This window comes from Rhinopithecus roxellana, chromosome 1 (genome assembly GCF_007565055.1).
Source record: "Rhinopithecus roxellana isolate Shanxi Qingling chromosome 1, ASM756505v1, whole genome shotgun sequence".
NCBI lineage: Eukaryota > Metazoa > Chordata > Mammalia > Primates > Cercopithecidae > Rhinopithecus > Rhinopithecus roxellana.
Window position 1 is genome coordinate 44,755,369 of NC_044549.1, and position 18,717 is coordinate 44,774,085.

The window sequence follows — 18,717 nt, forward strand, 5'->3', positions numbered from 1 at the left end:
ATTTAGTAATTTGAGTTACTCTGAAACAGAAATCTTGCAGGGGGCAGGGAAGGAAGCCAGGGAGAGGGCCAGCAGGTGGGTTTGGGCAACCCATGGCAGTAGGGTGTGCTATTGGTGCTCTAGGGTCACAGGATTGAGAGGAGACCCAGAAAGGAGAGGGAGTAAAAACGGTCACCTCTCTGTGGCAGGAGTCTGCCCTGCCCTCCCCTCCTCTCCAACACTGGTCTGTGAGATGCCTAGGAAAGTCCACTTGGGAAAAGAAGGTGCAGGAAGGAAATGCACCTCATGATTCTGCAGCTCACACGCTTCCCTGGAGCAGGCTGTGAGCAGGTTCTCTACCTGCAGACTAGAGATCCCATTCCTTTTGTCTAGAATGGCCTGAAATACACAAGGCCTCCCTGCTTTCTGCAGGGAGCTGGTTCTGTGGGGATGATCTTAAGGGGCAAGCCCAGAAGATAATTTGCTAGGAAGACCCTTAGATTCTGAGGGCATGGGCACAAGTGAACTGTGAGAGAAGCTGCCCAGGCCTGCCTTCTAAATGTGGTTCCTGCTCTTCTCTATGCAGTTTAGGGGAGGCACCAGGTCCCATGGCCTGTTTCCCTTGGGAAAACTTTAGCTCTGTGACTCAACTAACACCTGGCTGACTGGAGGAGAGGGAAGAAGGAAGGCGCTTCTGTGCGTGTCCTCCTTTCCATGTGAGAGCTTAAGCCATTCAGCTGGAACAGGTCTTCCAAGGGAAGAGGGAGCAGGAAGCACTGCTGATAGGAGGGGCTGCACCGACGTGGTAGCCAGTAGGAGCCCAGACTCTCATCATGTGAAGACTGTGACCAGCCCCAGCTGTCCACAGCTCCTGCTGGAACCCCTGGGGCCAAAGGCAGTTGCCATCACTCGTCTGGCTCTGGTGCATCCATGGTTGACTCGAGCTTCCATTACTGAAAGGCCTGGGGATACTTCTACTCCAAATCCTTCTACATGTGACACAGCAAAGGAAAATGAGACATGAGCCAACCTGGTTTGTCAACTCCTTTGGGACCCGGGATTTGAGAAGCAGGTTTGCAGTTTTCTAATTACATCCATCAACACAATCTGCCTCCTCTGGCTGAAGCCCAAAGCCTGGCAAACAGTGTTAAGGATTTCTAGTTTTACTTCCACCCTTGGTTAGCACCGAGAGGAGAGGGCAGGTGCACAGGGAGGGAAGTGAGGAGGGAGCCAAGACTGGGTTTCTCCAATATGCCAGAGGAGGGAAGGTGCTAAATCTAGGTGGAGATTTTTCCCATAAAAATCTAGGGTTTTTTCCCATACAATTCTCAGGCTGGCTGCCTCAACTATATATAGAGAGGGCCAATTCCTAATTCAGGGTCAAGTTCAGAACTGTATCATAAACACAGCTGGGGTAACCACCAGTCCTAGGAGGGTAGTAACAAGAGATTTACAACCTAAGAGTAAGCACAGTGGTGACTGCAAGACAGAGGACTTGGGTGGAGCCATCACGTCACAGGCTTTGTTGTTACACACACCTAGACTTGAACCCTGCCACTGCCACACAGTGGCTGGATGACCTGGGGTGATTTACTTAACTTCTCTAAACCTCAATTTCCCCATCTGTACATCTGCAGGGTAGTATGATTAGCAGCAGCTTAAAGCATCTATCAGAAAGTAGATACTCAAAATACTCAATTCATTGTAACTATAATAGGTAATTTCTAACCATGTCTGGCACATAGCAAGCACTCAACAAATGGTAACAATTTGATAATAGTCAGTTATGATGAAGACTCAGGTATCACATTTCACTTAAATGTTTTAGTTCATTTAAATATTGTTATAAACATTGCCCTAAATATCACAAGGAATAGATTATTAATTCCTGCTTTTAAATTGCTTTTTTAAATCAGTTACTTATAATTGGTTGGACAATATGCATTGCTCTCATCTTCTCAGATTCTAGGTTACTGTTTGCACACTGAAATATGGCTAGATTGCAGAATGTCAGGGATGAAAGGGAACCTAAATCATGTAGTCCGCTCCCTTACTTTATGGATGAGGAAATTAGGGCCCAGAGTAGACCAGCATATCTTCAAAGACTGAGTTGAAATCTCTGAAGCTGGTAAAGCACAGAGAACAGGCCATGGTAATCTAAGCAGGTGAGCCCTCCAGTAGAGAGCTGATCTAGGGAGATGGTGGTGCTTGTATATAAGAGTAAGGAAATTCATCTGGTAAAGGGATGGGTCAAGAGAAATATTGAGAAATACAGTCATTACACTGATTGAGACTAGCTTGTGGAGGGCCTAGAGGATGGTGATGCTTAGCTAATGTTACCAAAAGGATTTTTACTTAAAATGAACATGTAGCTACTTATTTAACAACTTATAAAATACTTTCCTAATCAATATCCCATTTCAAATTCACAACATACCAAGATATTATTTATGTATTTATGTATGTATGTATGTATGTATGTATGTATGTATGTATTTATTTTGAGACAGAGTCTTGCTCTGTCGCCCAGGCTGGAGTGCAGTGGCCGGATCTCAGCTCACTGCAAGCTCCGCCTCCCGGGTTCACGCTATTTTCCTGCCTCAGCCTCCCGAGTAGCTGGGACTACAGGCGCCTGCCACCGCGCCCGGCTAGTTTTTTGTATTTTTTAGTAGAGACGGGGTTTCACCATGTTAGCCAGGATGGTCTCGATCTCCTGACCTCGTGATCCGCCTGTCTCGGCCTCCCAAAGTGCTGGGATTACAGGCTTCAGCCACCGCGCCCAGCCATGTATTTATTTTTTGAGATGGAGTCTTGCTCTTGTCACCCAGGCTGAAGTACAATGGCATGATCTCAGCTCAATGCAACCTCTGCCTCCTGGATTCACGTGATTCTCCTGCTTTAGCCTCCAGAGTAGCTGGGATTACAGGCACGCACCACTATGCCTGGCTAATTTTTTTGTATTTTTAGTAGAGACGTGGTTTCAGCATGTTGGCCAGGCTGGTCTCGGATTCCTGACCTCAGGTGATCCACCCATCTTGGCCTCCCAAAGTGCTGGGATTACAGGCGTGAACCACCGTGCCTGGCCAACATACTAAGATTTTATAGCCCCACTTTATGGATGGAACACCTGAGGCTCAAAGATCAGGTGAGACTTGCCTAAGGTCATATAGTTAATAAAGCAGAACTGGAATCCAGTCCTTCTGAACTTCAAATCCATCTTGGTAACATGCTTAGAAAGGGTTTATCAAGATAGGTTAAATCTTACAGCCGGGCATGGTGGCTCACACCTGTAATCCCAGCACTTTGGGAGGCCAAGGTGGGGGGGCATCACCTGAGGTCACGAGTTCAAGACCACCCTGGCTAACATGGTGAAACCTTCTCTCTACCAAAAATACAAAAGTCAGCTGGGCATGGTGGCAGGTGCCTATAATCCCAGCTACTCTGGAGGCTGAGGCAGGAGAATCTCTTGAATCCGGGAGGCAGAGGTTGCAGTGGGCTAAGACAGTGCCACTGCACTCCAGCCTGGGCAATGGAGTGAAACTCCATCCCCGCCCTCCACAAAAAAAAAAAAAAAAAAAAAAAAAAAAAAAAGTCATGTTAAATCTTATTATAACAAATACCTTACACACCAGGAAATGTCCAGTGTAACAAATGTATTGCTATCCCCTTAGATTTTTATTGCTATGACATCTGCTGGGTATAAATTTGACCAAGTCATCAATCCCTTGCCCAGGAAAACCCTTACATTTGTCCTAAACAAACGGGGTGACTTCATTTGAATCCCTCATACCTGAGGAAGAGGCCATGCATACTGGCAAATGTGTGCAAGGCTGACACCACCATCAGCAGATAGCCTCTCCCCACACACACAGAGGTTCCCAGAGTGTGGTTAAACATTGTTCCCATTCACAGGCCAGAAATCTCTGTGTTCTCTCCAAAAACTTGCTGCCCTTCTCCAGACTCCCTCAACTCTCCTCCCACTGGCTGGGCACAAGCCCAGACCCCAGCCTTAGGTACTGTATCAGAACGGCCAGGAGGCCTTGGCAGTGTGACAAGCTCTATGTTTCCACATGCAGTTCACCCCCTGCCCTCGCTGCCCTCCTGAGATAGGAGGGCTCCTCCCCAGACAGCCTCCAGCTGTGGGTGAGAAACAATGGCTTAGTGTTTCCTGGAAATTACCTGGGGAGGTGGAGAGCTGCCAAGCCAACCCTGCCAGGGTCAGCAGCCCAAGGGCTGACAGTCAGGCCCAGACACAGCCCGGTTCTTCCTCCAGCCTCCTTCACCCTTCACTGCAGAGGGCTGTGTCTCTCCCTGTTTCTGGTAGTTCCACTTCCACCCAGCCCTGTCCATTCTCACCAGGGACAGGGTAGAGGGATCCCATTTCTCAGGTTCCTTTAGAATTCTTTGGTACCAACCTTAGGTCCTTTGAGGATGAGACTCACTTACTCTAGGTGCCTGGAATTTCAGAGCTGGAAGGGATCTTTGAAACTATTTTCAATCCCACCTCCAGCCCAGAGGGGTGTGGCTGCATGCTCTTTGGGATATTTGAGGCTACCTCACCCTGAAACATCAACTTCACTCAAAGATTTGGGAGAAGCATTTTTATATTACAGCCAAAAAATTCAGATCATTATATAGGATACCAACTGTAAGTAGATTTTACAAATAAATAGAAGTTCAAATAAATGCCAGGCTTTCTGCAAGCTGCTACAGGCTACACCCCAAGCCCCTAACCCTAGAATACAAGCTCTTTCTCGACTGTCCTCAGGGATGGCTAAGTCAGAGAAGCACTGGTCCAGTCACAGAAAGGAAACCTAAGGTCCAGACAAGTGCAGCGACTGAACCACATACCAACTGTCACTAATACAAACAACCCATTTACTGAATGCCTGTTGAGGACCAGGTACTGTACTGAGGGCTTTATCCGAGTTTACTTTAATTTTCAAAGTAATTCTATAAGATACATACTGTATTGCTTTCATCTTAAAGATAAAAGAAGGACTCAGAAGTTGAGTAATAGTAGCCAAAGTTCTCAAAGCTAATAAGTAATGGCTACTTATTATCAGCTGGATTTGAACTGACGTCTCTGATTCCAAGGTTCAGACCCTTGGTGACAAGGTCACATTGTTAGAGATGCCACAGGGAAGACCCGGGAGTGGATTGGAGTTCAAAGGTCCTGGTGTCCTGTCCTGGCTCTGCCGCTAGATTGCACACAATCACAGAACTCAGAGCCCCTGGCTCACCTTCTCAGTCTATAGATAAGAGAACCAAGGCCTACAGAGAAGAAACTGACTGAAGACCACAAAATTTCAGGGACAGGGTCTGCTAACAGTGAGGCCCTGAGGGAGTATCCTAACCTCTCTGGGGTTAGAAGACCTCTAAACAGGCCAGGCATGGTGGCTCACACCTGTAATCCCAGCACTTTGGGAGGCCAAAGTGGATGGATCACTTGAGGTCAGGAGTTCGACACCAGCCTGGCCAACATGGTGAAACCCCATCTCTACTAAAAATACAAAAAGTTAGCTGGGTGTGGTGGCAGGCACCTGTAATCCCAGCTACTTGGGAGGCTGAGGCAGGAGAATCGCTTGAACCCAGGAGGTAGAGGTTGTAGTGAGCCAAGATCATGCCATTGCACTCCAGCCTGGGCAATAAGAGTGAAACTTCATCTCAAAAAGAAAGAAAAAAAGAAGACTTCTAAACATATAATCTTAGGTGCACATCCTGGCAGTCTCTCTGTGAGCTCTAGCGCCTGCAGGGCCACTCGTACACTCTGCTCTGCAGACAGCAGCTCAGACACGCTATCCTAAACCTCTCACCAGTAAGCAGGATGGAGTATGCTAAGGAAACCCATTTGACAATCCCAGCTTCTGCTTCTGAGACTAGCTTGTCAGTCTGCTAGTGATGAGCTAAGCCTTGTATTACAGGAAATAGGACATACATGCAGTAGTTTGTATGACTGTTTCTGAGACTAGCTTGTCAGTCTGCTAGTGATGAGCTAAGCCTTGTATTACAGGAAATAGGACATACACGCAGTAGCCAAATGCCACAGCCAGAACACACAGCACTCTCAGCAAGGAAATTCCAGAAGTTCATTATTTCCTGCTGTTCTTATATATAGGAATCTCTTCCATATTCCAACTTCTTAGGCCACTGTTGTTTGTCTAAAAGGCCTACTCCACAGCTGGACAAAAGGATTGAGAAGATGGGACTCTCCTGACTATTTCGAACAGTTTACCTGATCATGGTTCTCAAGCTTTATCAGGTTTGTGCTTTCAGCAGAGCAGGAAGAACAAGGGCCTAAGGCTCAGAACTCATCATCTGTCCACATATCTATCACTGTGTATTTACTGAGTGCCCACAGTGCCCGCTAGGACTATAAATAAGGTGAGGGCTTCAACGACCTCCTCCCAATACAATGACATAGGCGCTGCAGGTGAAACACGGACATAGGCCCTACCCCCAGACCTCAGGACAGAATGGTCATGTTTCTCGTGGTTCCCACAGTCTCCTTGTGATTTCTCTCTCCTCCCCTGCCCCTGCTTCCCTTCCCAATTGAGGTGGCCACTCTCTGGAATGAAGAGTTCAATCTGCATCCCCCTGTGGGCCCTGGGTGAGCAGGGTGGCCCTGGGTCTGGAGCTGGCATCTGCTAAGCCTGGGCCTTTCTGGGCTCCAATGGGCTTGGGCTGGCCCACTGTGTCAGGGTTCAGCCCTCTCTGCTTCATTTCTGGCGCTCAATGGAATACAAAATGAGGAAATGTAAGCCAGCTCTAAGCCTGGCCCTGGCTCTGCCAATGGGGATGCCAGTTGTGTCTCTTCTAGATGAACAGTCCCCTCAACAGGCTCAGGACACTTCTCACCTTCTCTGTCATTGCCTTCAAGTATTCACTGAATATTTGAGCAACTGCTGCTCCAATCTAGATTCTGAGATTCAGCAGGGACCAAGTCCAGCTCCATCCCAGCCAGCTGGGAGGAATCACAGCAATACAGGGAGAAGAGCAAAGGAGTTAGAGAAGTTAGGGAAGACAGACTCAGGGAGCAGCCTTGGAAGGGGCACATTCCTCACTATGGCTCTGAGGAGGCCCCTGGATCTCGGGAACCCTCAGCCTACTGGAGAAGAGGCAGACAAGAAGAGAGCAAGGAGCTCGTGGTCACCTGCCCGTTTCCTTGCCACTCAGCCCCTCACTCCCCTGACATTCCCCTGAGCTGGTCTGCAGGTTGCTGGAGTCTCTCCTCTAGCCACAGCTCTTTAAAGCTGAGCTGACTGAAGTCCATGCAGTCTTGACCTGATGCTCTAAGCCTGGCCCTGGCTCTGCCAATGGGGATTCCAGTTGTGTCTCTTCTAGATGAACAGTCCCCCCAACAGGCTCAGGATGCTTCTCACCTTCCCTGTCGTGCTCCTCAGTTAGGCAGGTGAGCCCACTCAAGCACCAGCTGCCTGCAATGCCTGTGGCAGGACTGGCCGGGAGTCCAGTCAGACCCTCAGCTGCCCTCATGTGACTCACACTGGCCCTTCCACATCATGACCTGCCTATCTCCCAAAGGACACCCTCCAGTTCCAGGGTCTCAGCAGGGCAGTCAGTGATGTTGCTGAGAACAACTGATTTTTACCATCTGCAATGATGGGTGATAACAGAGATATCAGTCATACTTTTAACAGACATACTTTTCTCCCTTAACAGTCTCATTTTTCTACCAATCATAGCTACCTCTTTCTCCTCACACTTCACCAAAGATATTAATGAGGCTAACATATGTTTCTCCTCTTCTCCCAGCCCTAAATCTCTTCTAGAATGGGGCTAACTAGAAAGAAAATGGTGACCTCTGGGAACCTGGAGAAGGCACGGAGAAAATCAATGACCAGCTGAGAGCACAGCCCATCAGCAGGAATACAAAGAGGAACTTCTGCTCAGAGGTGTCAGCTCAGGTGGTTCCCAGTGGAGAGGAGAAAGTGTGTCCCCTGTCAACCCTCTATGAAACAGGGAGCCATTTGCACTTGGGGTGAGGGAGCCCTTTCACACAGGATCCTCCATCAGCTGCAAGGGGGAAGCACAGGCAGATGCAGGGCCAACAGGGAGATCAATGGACCGCCACCAGCTATTAGCTGCACTCATACCTGGCTCAGGGAGCACGGGCCTTGAGGATACGGGGTTCAACTTCCAATAGGGAATTTGGAATCCTATTGGAGAAAACAGTTTATCGAAGAGAAAAGTAGAGCCCCAGGAGCCAGGAAAGTGGGAAGGAAAATTAAAAAGCTAATGGGGCATTGGCCTGTTCAAAGACCCTAAGACCCTTCATGCTTGTCTACTCCTGAACTTGAAATTCTGCACCCTGCTGGAGACACTGTGCTAAACAAAGGCAGCAGTTCATTTTTTTAGCATTCAGCCTGGAGTGCCCAGCATTTATTGAGTGTTAGATGCTCTCTCACGCCAACAATAACAAGATTGGTATAGTGCTCTGAAGAGCAGTATGCTGTTTACCATCCCTGCAAAGCTTTGAAACGGCAATTCTAGTGCCAGAACATTTTCTTTCAAGCAACTTAGGTAAGCTTCTACCTGGTAGACACAGCAGCCAGATAGCTAGGCCCCTTCAGCTGTGATTGATCAGGCTGGAAAGCAGTACTTCACATACTTATTTACATCATTTTCCTATAAAAACATATCTATTAAATTAACAATTCACTTCTAATTACTAAACCCCATTTCTAACAGTTATATAACATTGAACAGAATGCTATCACCTGGAGCTTTCATCATTAATGCTCAATATAAAGAATCCATTTTTAATCTCACTCTGGTTTTTTGTCATTACCCAATATGGAACTGTTCTTAGAGAAAGCAGACCCCTGGGACTTCTCAGAGTCAGCTGCAGAGATTCAGGACGCCCACACTGAAGAACTCTTGCCCCCAGTTCTGTTCCCCCTCATACCTATTAGTCAGGGCTGGGTTCCATCGCCTTAATGGTTTCATCCCTCTCTGTTTCTGGGCCCAGGAGAAAAACTGAATTCATTATTGACAGCACCTGTTCCTTGTGATGCACGCTTAAACCAAATGAGGGGAGGTCAGAACCATCTTGCTCACACCTGTTTCAGTTTAAGCTTTTGCAGTGGTACTTTCTCCCCCTTTGAAAGTCAGGTTTCCCCACCCAACCTCTCCAGGAAGCTATGATTTAACATTAGCCCATGCTTGCTCAGGTGTCCTCTCCACAGATCTCGGCAGATTCCGGCCAATTTCATATCTAGCCTGGCCTCCAAAGCAGAGCGTTCTCTCTTGAGTGAGACGGTGGTTTCTCCTTATCTCTTAACTAGAGACTTAAAATAGTGTCCAGGTGCCAAAAGTTGACTTCTTGCTTAAGTCCAGGAAAAGCCAGAGTTTGCCCCAACACTTGTCACCTGTGCCCCTCAACCAACCAACCAAACAAAACATCTACGAAAGATCTAGATGTCTCTTTACTTTGGCAATCCCTGAACTGTTAATCTGTTTGTTCACATGTCCAGTCAGCTGTGCCTGTCACGGCTTCTCTGTTGACTGGGGGCCCCGCTGAGCTAAGGCTGTGAGGAGATACTGCATGAAGGTCTTTACCTCCTGTTTCCCAGTGCTCCCAAGATGTCCAGCCAGGCATACCGGGGTACTCAGGGTCACACCAATCCTCCTGTGGGCACAGGGGAGGGGGTCTTCTCCACAATCCCACCCCACTTTTCTTGCAAGATGAACCTAGTCTTGGCTCCCAGGCTGGATCACTGATAATCAACTTGGCAGTCTGCTCATTAATGGGGTTCCCAAAAAGCCTGCCTTGACAGAGCCGATAGAAGAAAGGGCAGACAGGAGGAAGTAAACAAAGCTCACTCACAAAGACCCTATCTGCTTAAAGTTATCACCCTCTACCATTTGAACTGATTTTTGCACTAGCCATACCAGGGCTTTTTCATGAAAAGTCAAGAACCTGCTAATGCTAAAAGGTTGCAAACAGGGGAAGGTTCAGTTGGCAAATTATATACCCTTACTTAAGCTTCTGCTTATTGAGATTTTAATGGTCATGTACCAGGTTTGCGGGATGGGGGAGCAAGACTGCAAGGGGAAAAGGAGCTCTTCGGTCAAAGTTAAATATGAATTCTAGCCACATGCTGGGGCAGCTTGGGAATAATTACCTTGTTTATCTTAATCAGGATAGCAGAGCTATATTCATCTACAACACCTGGGCCACTTCTCCATCAGGCTGGGCCCACCTCTGCATCAGGGAATCTTAATTCACTGTCTCTCTCTCTCTCTTTTTTTTTTTTTTTTTTTTTTTTTGAGACGGAGTCTCGCTCTGTCCACCAGGCTGGAGTGCAGTGGGGCTATCTCAGCTCACTGCAAGCTCTGCCTCCCAGGTTCCCGCCATTCTCCTGCCTCAGCCTCCCGAGTAGTTGGGACTACAGGCGCCCACCATGGCGCCCAGCTAACTTTTTAAATATTTTTAGTAGAGACGGGGTTTCACTGTGGTCTCGATGTCCTGACCTTGTGATCCGCCCGCCTCCGCCTCCCAAAGTGCTGGGATTACAGGTGTGAGCCACCGCGCCTGGCCTCTTTTTTTTTTTTTTTTGAGAGGGAGTCTCACTCTGTTGCCCAGGCTGGAATGCAATGGCGTGATCTCGGCTCACTGCAGCCTCCACCTCCTGGGTTCAAGTGATTCTCCTGCCTCAGCCTCCCAACTTGCTGAGATTACAGACATGTGCCACCACGCCTGGCTACTTTTTGTATTTTTAGTAGAGACGGGGTTTCACCATGTTGGCCAGGCTGGTCTCGAATTCCCAACCTCAAGCGATCTGCCCACCTCAGCCTCCCGAAGTGCTGGGATTACAGGCATGAGCCACCATACCCAGACAATTCATGGTCTCTTAAGCACTAGAGGCAACCAGCAGAGCAATTGTCATCAACCCAGAATGTCCTCCAACCTCCTTTTCAATAATTAGGGTGACCACATAACATATTATCCAAATGAGGATTCTTGAGAATGGAAAGGGCTCTTTGAATACTCATGCTGGGACTATTTAGGGGAGCCAGGGTATACATATGGCCACCTCTCTCCCATGTCTCCCGACACAAGACATGACTTCAAAGATGTTTTCCCCATGCAGCTGTGTCAAATTTGATGCCTGCCCTGCCTGTGTAGGCACTGACCCAGAGGGCTGCCACAGAAACACTGACTCATGGGCCCTGTTCCTGTGTCTCGGCCTCAGGGATAAATTTGGTTACAGACACCAAGCCTCTAGGAAAACAAAAGACAAAGGTGTCTTCCCTGGCCACATTCACCCTATTCCGGCCAAGCTCGGGCTTCATGTGCCCTCTGTCCAGGAACCTGTTATTTCACACTCCAGGTTATTTTGGACAACATGTTTTCATAGCTGTCCTTACTCCTTTGCTAGACAGACAGTGTCTTCGTTTCTGACTCTTTACAGGAATGTTAAACTCACCTGAGTTCCCTTGTCCCATTGTCTTTTGTCAATCATAAACAAATAAACAATATTGGCTAAAAGTTTGGTTGTGAGTAGGATTACAAATGACTTTTCCCCCAATATAAATACTATCATTTTCTGTAATATTTTTCCAGTATTTTTCTATGTATATACTTTTAAAAATAAAATTATATAAACAAATTATCATTGCCTTCATTTTTCATGCTTTTCCTCAGATATGGAACACTCTTCATAAATCTTATTTTCAGTGACTGTATCATATTCCAGCAAGTAGATAAGCCAAAACTTAATGATGCCTCTGTTAGTTACCATTTAGGTTGCTTCCAATTTCATTAAAACAAACAGTTTAATGGACATAAACTTGTCCTTTCTTTCTTTTTTTTTTTTGAGATGGAGTCTCATTCCATATCCCAGACTGGAGTACAATGGCGCAGTCTCGGCTCACTGCAACCTCCACCTCCCAGGTTCAAGCAATTCTCCTGTCTCAGCCCCCCGAATAGCTAGGACTACAGGCACCTGACACCATGCCCAGCTAATTTTTGTATTTTTACTAGAGACGGGGGTTTCACCTTGTTGGTCAGGCTGGTCTTGAACTCCTGACCTCAGGTGATCCACCCACCTTGGCCTCCCAAAGTGCTGGGATTACGGGCATGAGCCACTGCACCTGGTCCCTTTATTTCCATAATAATCCTTTAGATTATTTCCCCAAGATACATTTCAAGAACTTCAATTACTGAGTCAGAGTGCGTGGGATTGTATGGCTCTTGCATCCAGGTCCTCTTGATTCCTGTCAACTTGCCTGGTGCTGACTTGTGGCTCCCCAGTATTTTACTCTCCTGCCTCAGCCTCCGTTCAAGCTTGTTCTTCTTGATCTGGTGCCAGAATTCAGGCAAGGATGAGGTCCAGGGATTCCTACATGGTTTGAAGGGATGTACACTTAGATACCCAACCAAGTTAGGTAAGCCTTGGGAAGTGAGGCAAGTATTGAGTAAGACAGAAAAGGATCCAAACTTCGAGAAGTCGTGAAGTTCAAAACGACTGTTATCAAGCAAAACATGAGGCTTCTACCCTCTCCAGTATAATCCTACCAGTGAGGGCAGCTCTGGAATGCCTCCCACGTTCTTTTCCACCCAGCTGAGTCCTACTCCAACCTCAAGGTCCATCTCTTCTCTAAGCCCTCCCCACCCAGCAGGATCTAAGAGCATCGAAAGCCCTATTTATGACATGGGTCCACAAGCACCCCATCCATGACATTGTGCCCACCAATCTATGAAAAGTGAGAAAAATGAGGACAACATGGGGAGCTTTTTATACAGCTTAATGTACATAATTTAATCTGTTCTCTAATCTCAGTTTATGTCCTTTATACTTCTTAGAAATTCACATGTTCTTTCATTTATTTGTAAAAATGTAAATGGCTTTGTTTAATTAGAAGTTTGTTCCTTCATCACATGTTTCTGAGAGCATACTACCTGCCAGGTGCTATAATAGTCCCTGGAGACATAGCACTGAACAAAACAGACAACGCTTCCCCTGCTCAGCCCAGCTCAGATTCTGCAGATCAAGGCCTTGTCTCCCCAGCTGCAATGCCTATGAGCAGGACCTGGGTTTGTACATCTTTGGATCCGCACACAGTAAGTTCTTAACACACACTTGCTGAGGACAGGGTTTTACAATGATACAAACACTTCCTGGGAGGATGGTGGGAGCACGGGTATGCACAACAGTATGTATTGATGGCATATATCCTATGGGTCTCCCATATGTATGTATAGCATATGTATGCATGCATGGAAGCAAGAAGTAGGCGCTGAAGTCAGCCAGCTCTGGCACCACACTGCCTGGCTTCTAGCCCCAGCTCTGCTGCAAGACCTTCAGCAAGTTATTGGACTTCTTTCAGCTCATGTCCTCCCTATAATGGGGGGAAGATGGTCACAGCACTTGTCTCAGAGGTCATGAGGATTGAAGTCCTCAGCACAGTGCTGGTTCCCTGGAAGCCCTCCTTAAATGTGGCCTGTTGCAGCTATAACCATAGCACCAATCAGGTGCTAAATGAACCAGCTATTAGACAACAGAGTCAACATTAAACCAGGAGAAAACTTCCACACTCCAGGGAACCAACCTGAAATTGAAGATGTATTTGACTGGTTGACCAGAAAAGTTAACAACATAAGAAATAAATTTTCATTTGTACGTAAAAGAGAGGGAAAAAACAGACTTTCTCTTCCTTCTTCAAAGATGCCAATAATAGAAACATGGTACAATATCCCTGCCAAATCCAGGTTTCCGTAATGATGGGCACGTGCCATAATTCAACCACAAACAGCCAGGCTGAGTTGGGGGGAGCAGAACTGGTAAATAAACACACACAGATCGGGGACTTTCCTGAAGTATGGACAGTCCATAGACAGATCATTTCCAGTGCCACAGAGAGCTTCGGAATTTAAGAAGTCTGAGGGAGGGTGCGGTAGGGTGGGAAACAGAGCATGGGCCACAGCCAGCAGAAGGACAAAGGCCCAAGTTTGTAGAGGCTGCTCTTAGCACTGAGATTTAAGTGGAATGCTTTGCAGATTTAATATCAGTGGCGTAGATAAAATAATGTCAGCAGATTGGGTAATTAAAGCTTCTTGGCTCACTTCCTCACTCTCTCACTTTCTGGAAGGATGCTCAGAGGGAAGAGAGATGGGTTCAATAAAACAAGAATTCCTCAGAGTGATGAGGATATTTTTAGTTTCTCCTGACATCTAGGATAGCAGAGACATTATTTCAGGATCAGATCTTGACTATGCCCTTTACACTGGGCTAAGCATCACTCTTTAAAACCCTTTGATGAAAATTAGATTATTTTAAAGATGTCCACAGACTAATTAAGACTATTTCTGGGGAGTCTTTAGCCCCCAGCAAAGGCCATTTCTAGCAGAGTGGAACATACACTGTGAAGCCAGTTGCCACCACTCCTGTTTCTCACCATCTCCCCAAATTCCTTTCCCTACCTGCCCAGGGTTCCTCTCTGGGCTTGCATCTGGATCAGATCTGCTCAGCCCAGGCCTACAGCTACACCAGGGGAGTTGCCAGGGTGCCACAGCCAGGTCATCACAGAGCAGCACTGGCCCAACCACCTGTTCCCACTTGCTTTTTAAAGCTTGGGCTACTTGACAAGGAAAGAGTGAATCACAGAACCACAGATAAAGTTAAGACCACAGAGATCTGCTCATTCCACCTCCCACCCAGCAGAAGAATCTTATTCTGTCCCAAACTGGGCAATAGTGGACCTGATGTGTGTGACAAGATTTGCCAGGGTATAGCTGAGCCATGGGGCTGGTGATTACAGGCTGATGGCAGGTAAGGAGCCAAACCCAGCAGGGTTTGAGGCAGGACTTAGTCCAGATCCTAGTGGATCCCCTTGTGAGACAGAGCAGGCCTGAGAGTGCAAGGAGCTGCAGCACTAACTCCTCCAGATCCTTAGGGTGGTCCTGGATTCCCAAGAGGTAAGACACCCTCCTCACACATGCAGAAACCATCTCTGTGCATGCCCAACAGATCTGAGGCCTGAGGCTCCAAGAAGGGACAGGGAGGCATAGCAGGGGAAAGAGTTCAGGTCACTGTTAGCAGGGTCAGCTCTCTTAGGAATGGTCTAGAGAACCTCATTAGGGCCGTCCTTTTCCATTGCCCAGCTCCTGTAGCAGAGGGGCTTATTGTGGGGACCTTGACAGGGCCCAGACAGCACATCTCTGAAAGGTAACCACTGAGTTACCACCCTCACAGGTAGCCCACTCCCATATGATGTCAGGGGGCACTGTATTATTCAAGAAATGATTTTTGCTGAGCCATGATATGCCTCCCCCTAAATAGACCCAATTCTGCCTCCTACAGTCACACAGAGTGAACTCTCCTCTTCTATAAGACATACCTACAAATGTTTGAAGACAGGCATAACTTATCCTTTATTCTTCTGCAGATTAAACACACTCAGTCCCACTTCAACTATTTCTACTTGGCAGTTTTCAAATACATCCACTTCCTCTGGGCACACATTAGTTTCACTATGACCCTCTTGCTATGACTCTGAGGAATGAAGAAAGAACACAACCACAGGGTGCCTGTAATCCTAGCACTTTGGGAGGCCAAGGCAAGTGGACCACTTGAGCCCAGGAAGTCGAGACCAGTCTGGGCAACACAGCAAAACCCAACTCTACAAAAAACACAAAAATTAGCTGGGTGTGGTGGTGCATGCCTATGGTCCCAGCTACTCAGGAGGCTGAGGAAGGAGGACTGCTTGAGTCCAGAAGGCAGAGGTTGCAGTGAGCAGAGATGGCACCTCTGCACTCCAGCCTGAGCAACAGAGCCAGACCCTCTCTCAAAAAAAAAAAAAAAAAAAAAAAAAAAAAACCCAAAACAAAAACAAAAACCCACAACTCACAGCCACACAGTGGTTAAATGTGCAGATTTGAAGCTCAGTTCCATCACCCAGTGTGCCTCGGTTTCGTCAGCAGCGCCTGATAATCTTAGTTGTGGTGAATTAAATCAATCAATTCATGGAGAGCTCTTAGAACTGTGCTTGGCACCTGATAAACATCTAATTAAGTTTTAGCTACTTCTTAGCACAATGCTTAGCACATAAGAAGTACATAATACATACACAAGTCCTCCACCTAGATATTCCAGTTCCCTGACTCACCAGCTTCCTTATCGATAAAACAACAACAGCACCACCGCTGGGCAAGACTGCTTTGGAACTTTAATGAGGCAAGAAATGAGAAGTCTCCTGGTCAGTGCTTGGTGCACGGCAAGGATGCAATAAACGTTAGCTTCCTCTACCTTTTTATTGATGCAACAGTCGGGAGACCATTCTTCATATCTCTCACAGTTTTGCACATCTTGCAAGCAGAGGTGCTGACTGCCTTTGTTCCTGACTATCTTTTCAAGAAGATTTGCATAGCAAACAGCCTTCAAAGAGAGAGAGAGTTTCCCTCAGGATGGAGCAAAGTGCAGGCACACTTACTGTTCATTACAGAACTCTCAAGTTCCCAAGGCTCAGGACTTCTCTCCACTGTGTGTGCAGGTATCACCTGGCCCTCTTGGTGTCAACCTGTGGAGGTCGGAGCTCAAAGAACCAGTACAGGAAAATGCTGATATTCTGATTACTGTTACTGTTGTGAATCACAAAGTCCCTTATCTCTAACCTATAAGTCTCATCTTCTGCCAGCATGTATGAAACTGTGGCAGGTTAACTCCTTAACTTGAAAGTATGTGAAATCTAAGACCCTTCACAGTTATTAGCAAAAGTCTATAGGAAAGATAGTGGCAAAATAAACTCCTTTCCCATAGTCCTTATCTTAAAATGTCATCTACCCCTTCACATCCTGTCAACATTTAGCTGACTTTTTAAAATGTTTAAGTAAAGAATGTTTCCTTATTTATTTTCATATTATTCATGTTGATTTTCATCTTCTGGATTCTAATTCAAATTTCTGTGCATTTGAGATATTTCTGAGGCTCCTTTTTTTTTCCAGGGGGGCGTTCTTTTGAATTTGAAGACTCCCCTTTTTAAGTTCCTTTTGTCTGAGATGCACAGACCATCATCTCTCCTTACATCCCATTCATTCCTCCCACCAAACCCGGTGCGCCACCATCCTTCTAAATCTAATCTCTTAACTGTAGCATCAGACACCAGGTCTGTACGAATAAAACTCATGGAGAGCGTATGCCTTCATTTAATTTGTTGTCAAGAGAACTGAAAGTTCTACCATCATCCTAAGGTGCTCTTCTCCTCTCCCCTCATCCTTCATGAGAGCACAGAGCAGGGCTCTCATGCTAACCACCCTGCCTGTAAAAGGCGGGGATGCATGACCTGAGGGTGTGACTCAGGTGAAGGCCAGTTACTACAACCACCAGCTGTTGTAGTTGGGCAGAAGAGGTTGGACAGAAATCTGAGAAATCTGGCCTAGAACAGCTAACTAACCCACATCAAGCCAGGATCTGAAAACATGGTTGCATGAATGGGAGCAGGGAAGCACTGATACTGCCAGACTCACCTCAGGCACTAAGAAAAGGAGGGAACACAGTTAAGGATAAGGTTATGGAAATGCCTAACACAATTTCTGCTCACCTCAGACAGCTGAGTGGAAAACTGGTGGATACAGAAGTAGTCAGTGGCTCCATGTCTTTTTCAGATACCCTAAATTAATGGGACATGATCTTCACTCCTGCCTCCTACCACCACCACTACTTCCACTGCCGCTCATTTTCAGATCGAAGATTTGTGTGCATGATAAAGTCTAGCTTGCAGATACCCACTGACTATTTAGCTAAGCTACCAGCAATTTCCTTCCTTCCTTCCTTCCTTCCTTCCTTCCTTCCTTCCTTCCTTCCTTCCTTCCTTCCTTCCGTCCTTCCGTCCTTCCTGCCTTCCTGCCTTCCTGCCTTCCTGCCTTCCTCCCTCCCTCCCTCCCTCCCTCTCTCTCGTTCTTTTCTTTCTGACGAAGTCTCACTCTGTTGCCCAGGTTGGAGTGTAGTAGCGATCTCGGCTCACTGCAACTTTTGCCTCCCGGGTTCAGGTGATTCTCCTGTCTCAGTTCCCCCAAGTAACTGGGACTACAAGTATGCACCACCACACCTGGCTATTCTTTTTTTTTTTTTTTTGTATTTTTAGTAGGGACACGGTTTCACCATGTCAACCAACCAGGTTGGTCTTGAACTCCCGACCTCAAGTGATCCACCCACCTCGGCCTCCCAAAGTGCTGGGATTACAGGCGTGAGCCACCACGCCTGGCTGAGCTACCAGTGATTTTCAAAGTTTTCTCTCTTGCTTTCTATAATTACCCTCCCTCCCCACTAGAAAATTGGGTATATCTAAGTCTCAGCAACTGGTATTAAATTATAACTTATGATTCTTTTAAAAATAAATAAAAAATAAATAACTCAACAAAACTCTTGAACTATCATGCTTTGCTATTATTCATCTTTTTTATATTTTGGGTTTTATTTTTAGATTTTACCATCTAAAGATCTCTTACAATATTTTTTAAGTAGGGCAGGGTATCCCAAGACCTCAACATCTGGTCATAAGTTACTTGCAGAACTGTAGCATAGTTTTCTTTCTTTTGAAAAATAATTAGTCTGTAATGGCTTTAATGGATAGCAAATGAATAAAAACAACTTTTATCTTAACATAGTTTTAGCAGTAAGAATGAATTTTATCGCCGGGCGCGGTGGCTCAAGCCTGTAATCCCAGCACTTTGGGAGGCCGAGACGGGTGGATCACGAGGTCAGGAGATGGAGACCA

The 18,717-nt window shown here is 46.6% G+C and overlaps 1 protein-coding gene and 1 non-coding gene across 5 annotated transcripts in view; one reads left to right on the forward strand and one right to left on the reverse strand.

Annotated features, from left to right (window-relative positions):
* Window positions 1-18,717, reverse strand: part of MYLK (myosin light chain kinase) — a 223,453-nt gene that overhangs the window by 195,104 nt on the left and 9,632 nt on the right. The gene's annotated exons all lie outside the window — the stretch shown is intronic.
* Window positions 11,089-11,219, forward strand: LOC115892186. Its single transcript, XR_004052070.1, has one exon. It is a non-coding gene; the product is annotated as a small nucleolar RNA SNORA5 (small nucleolar RNA).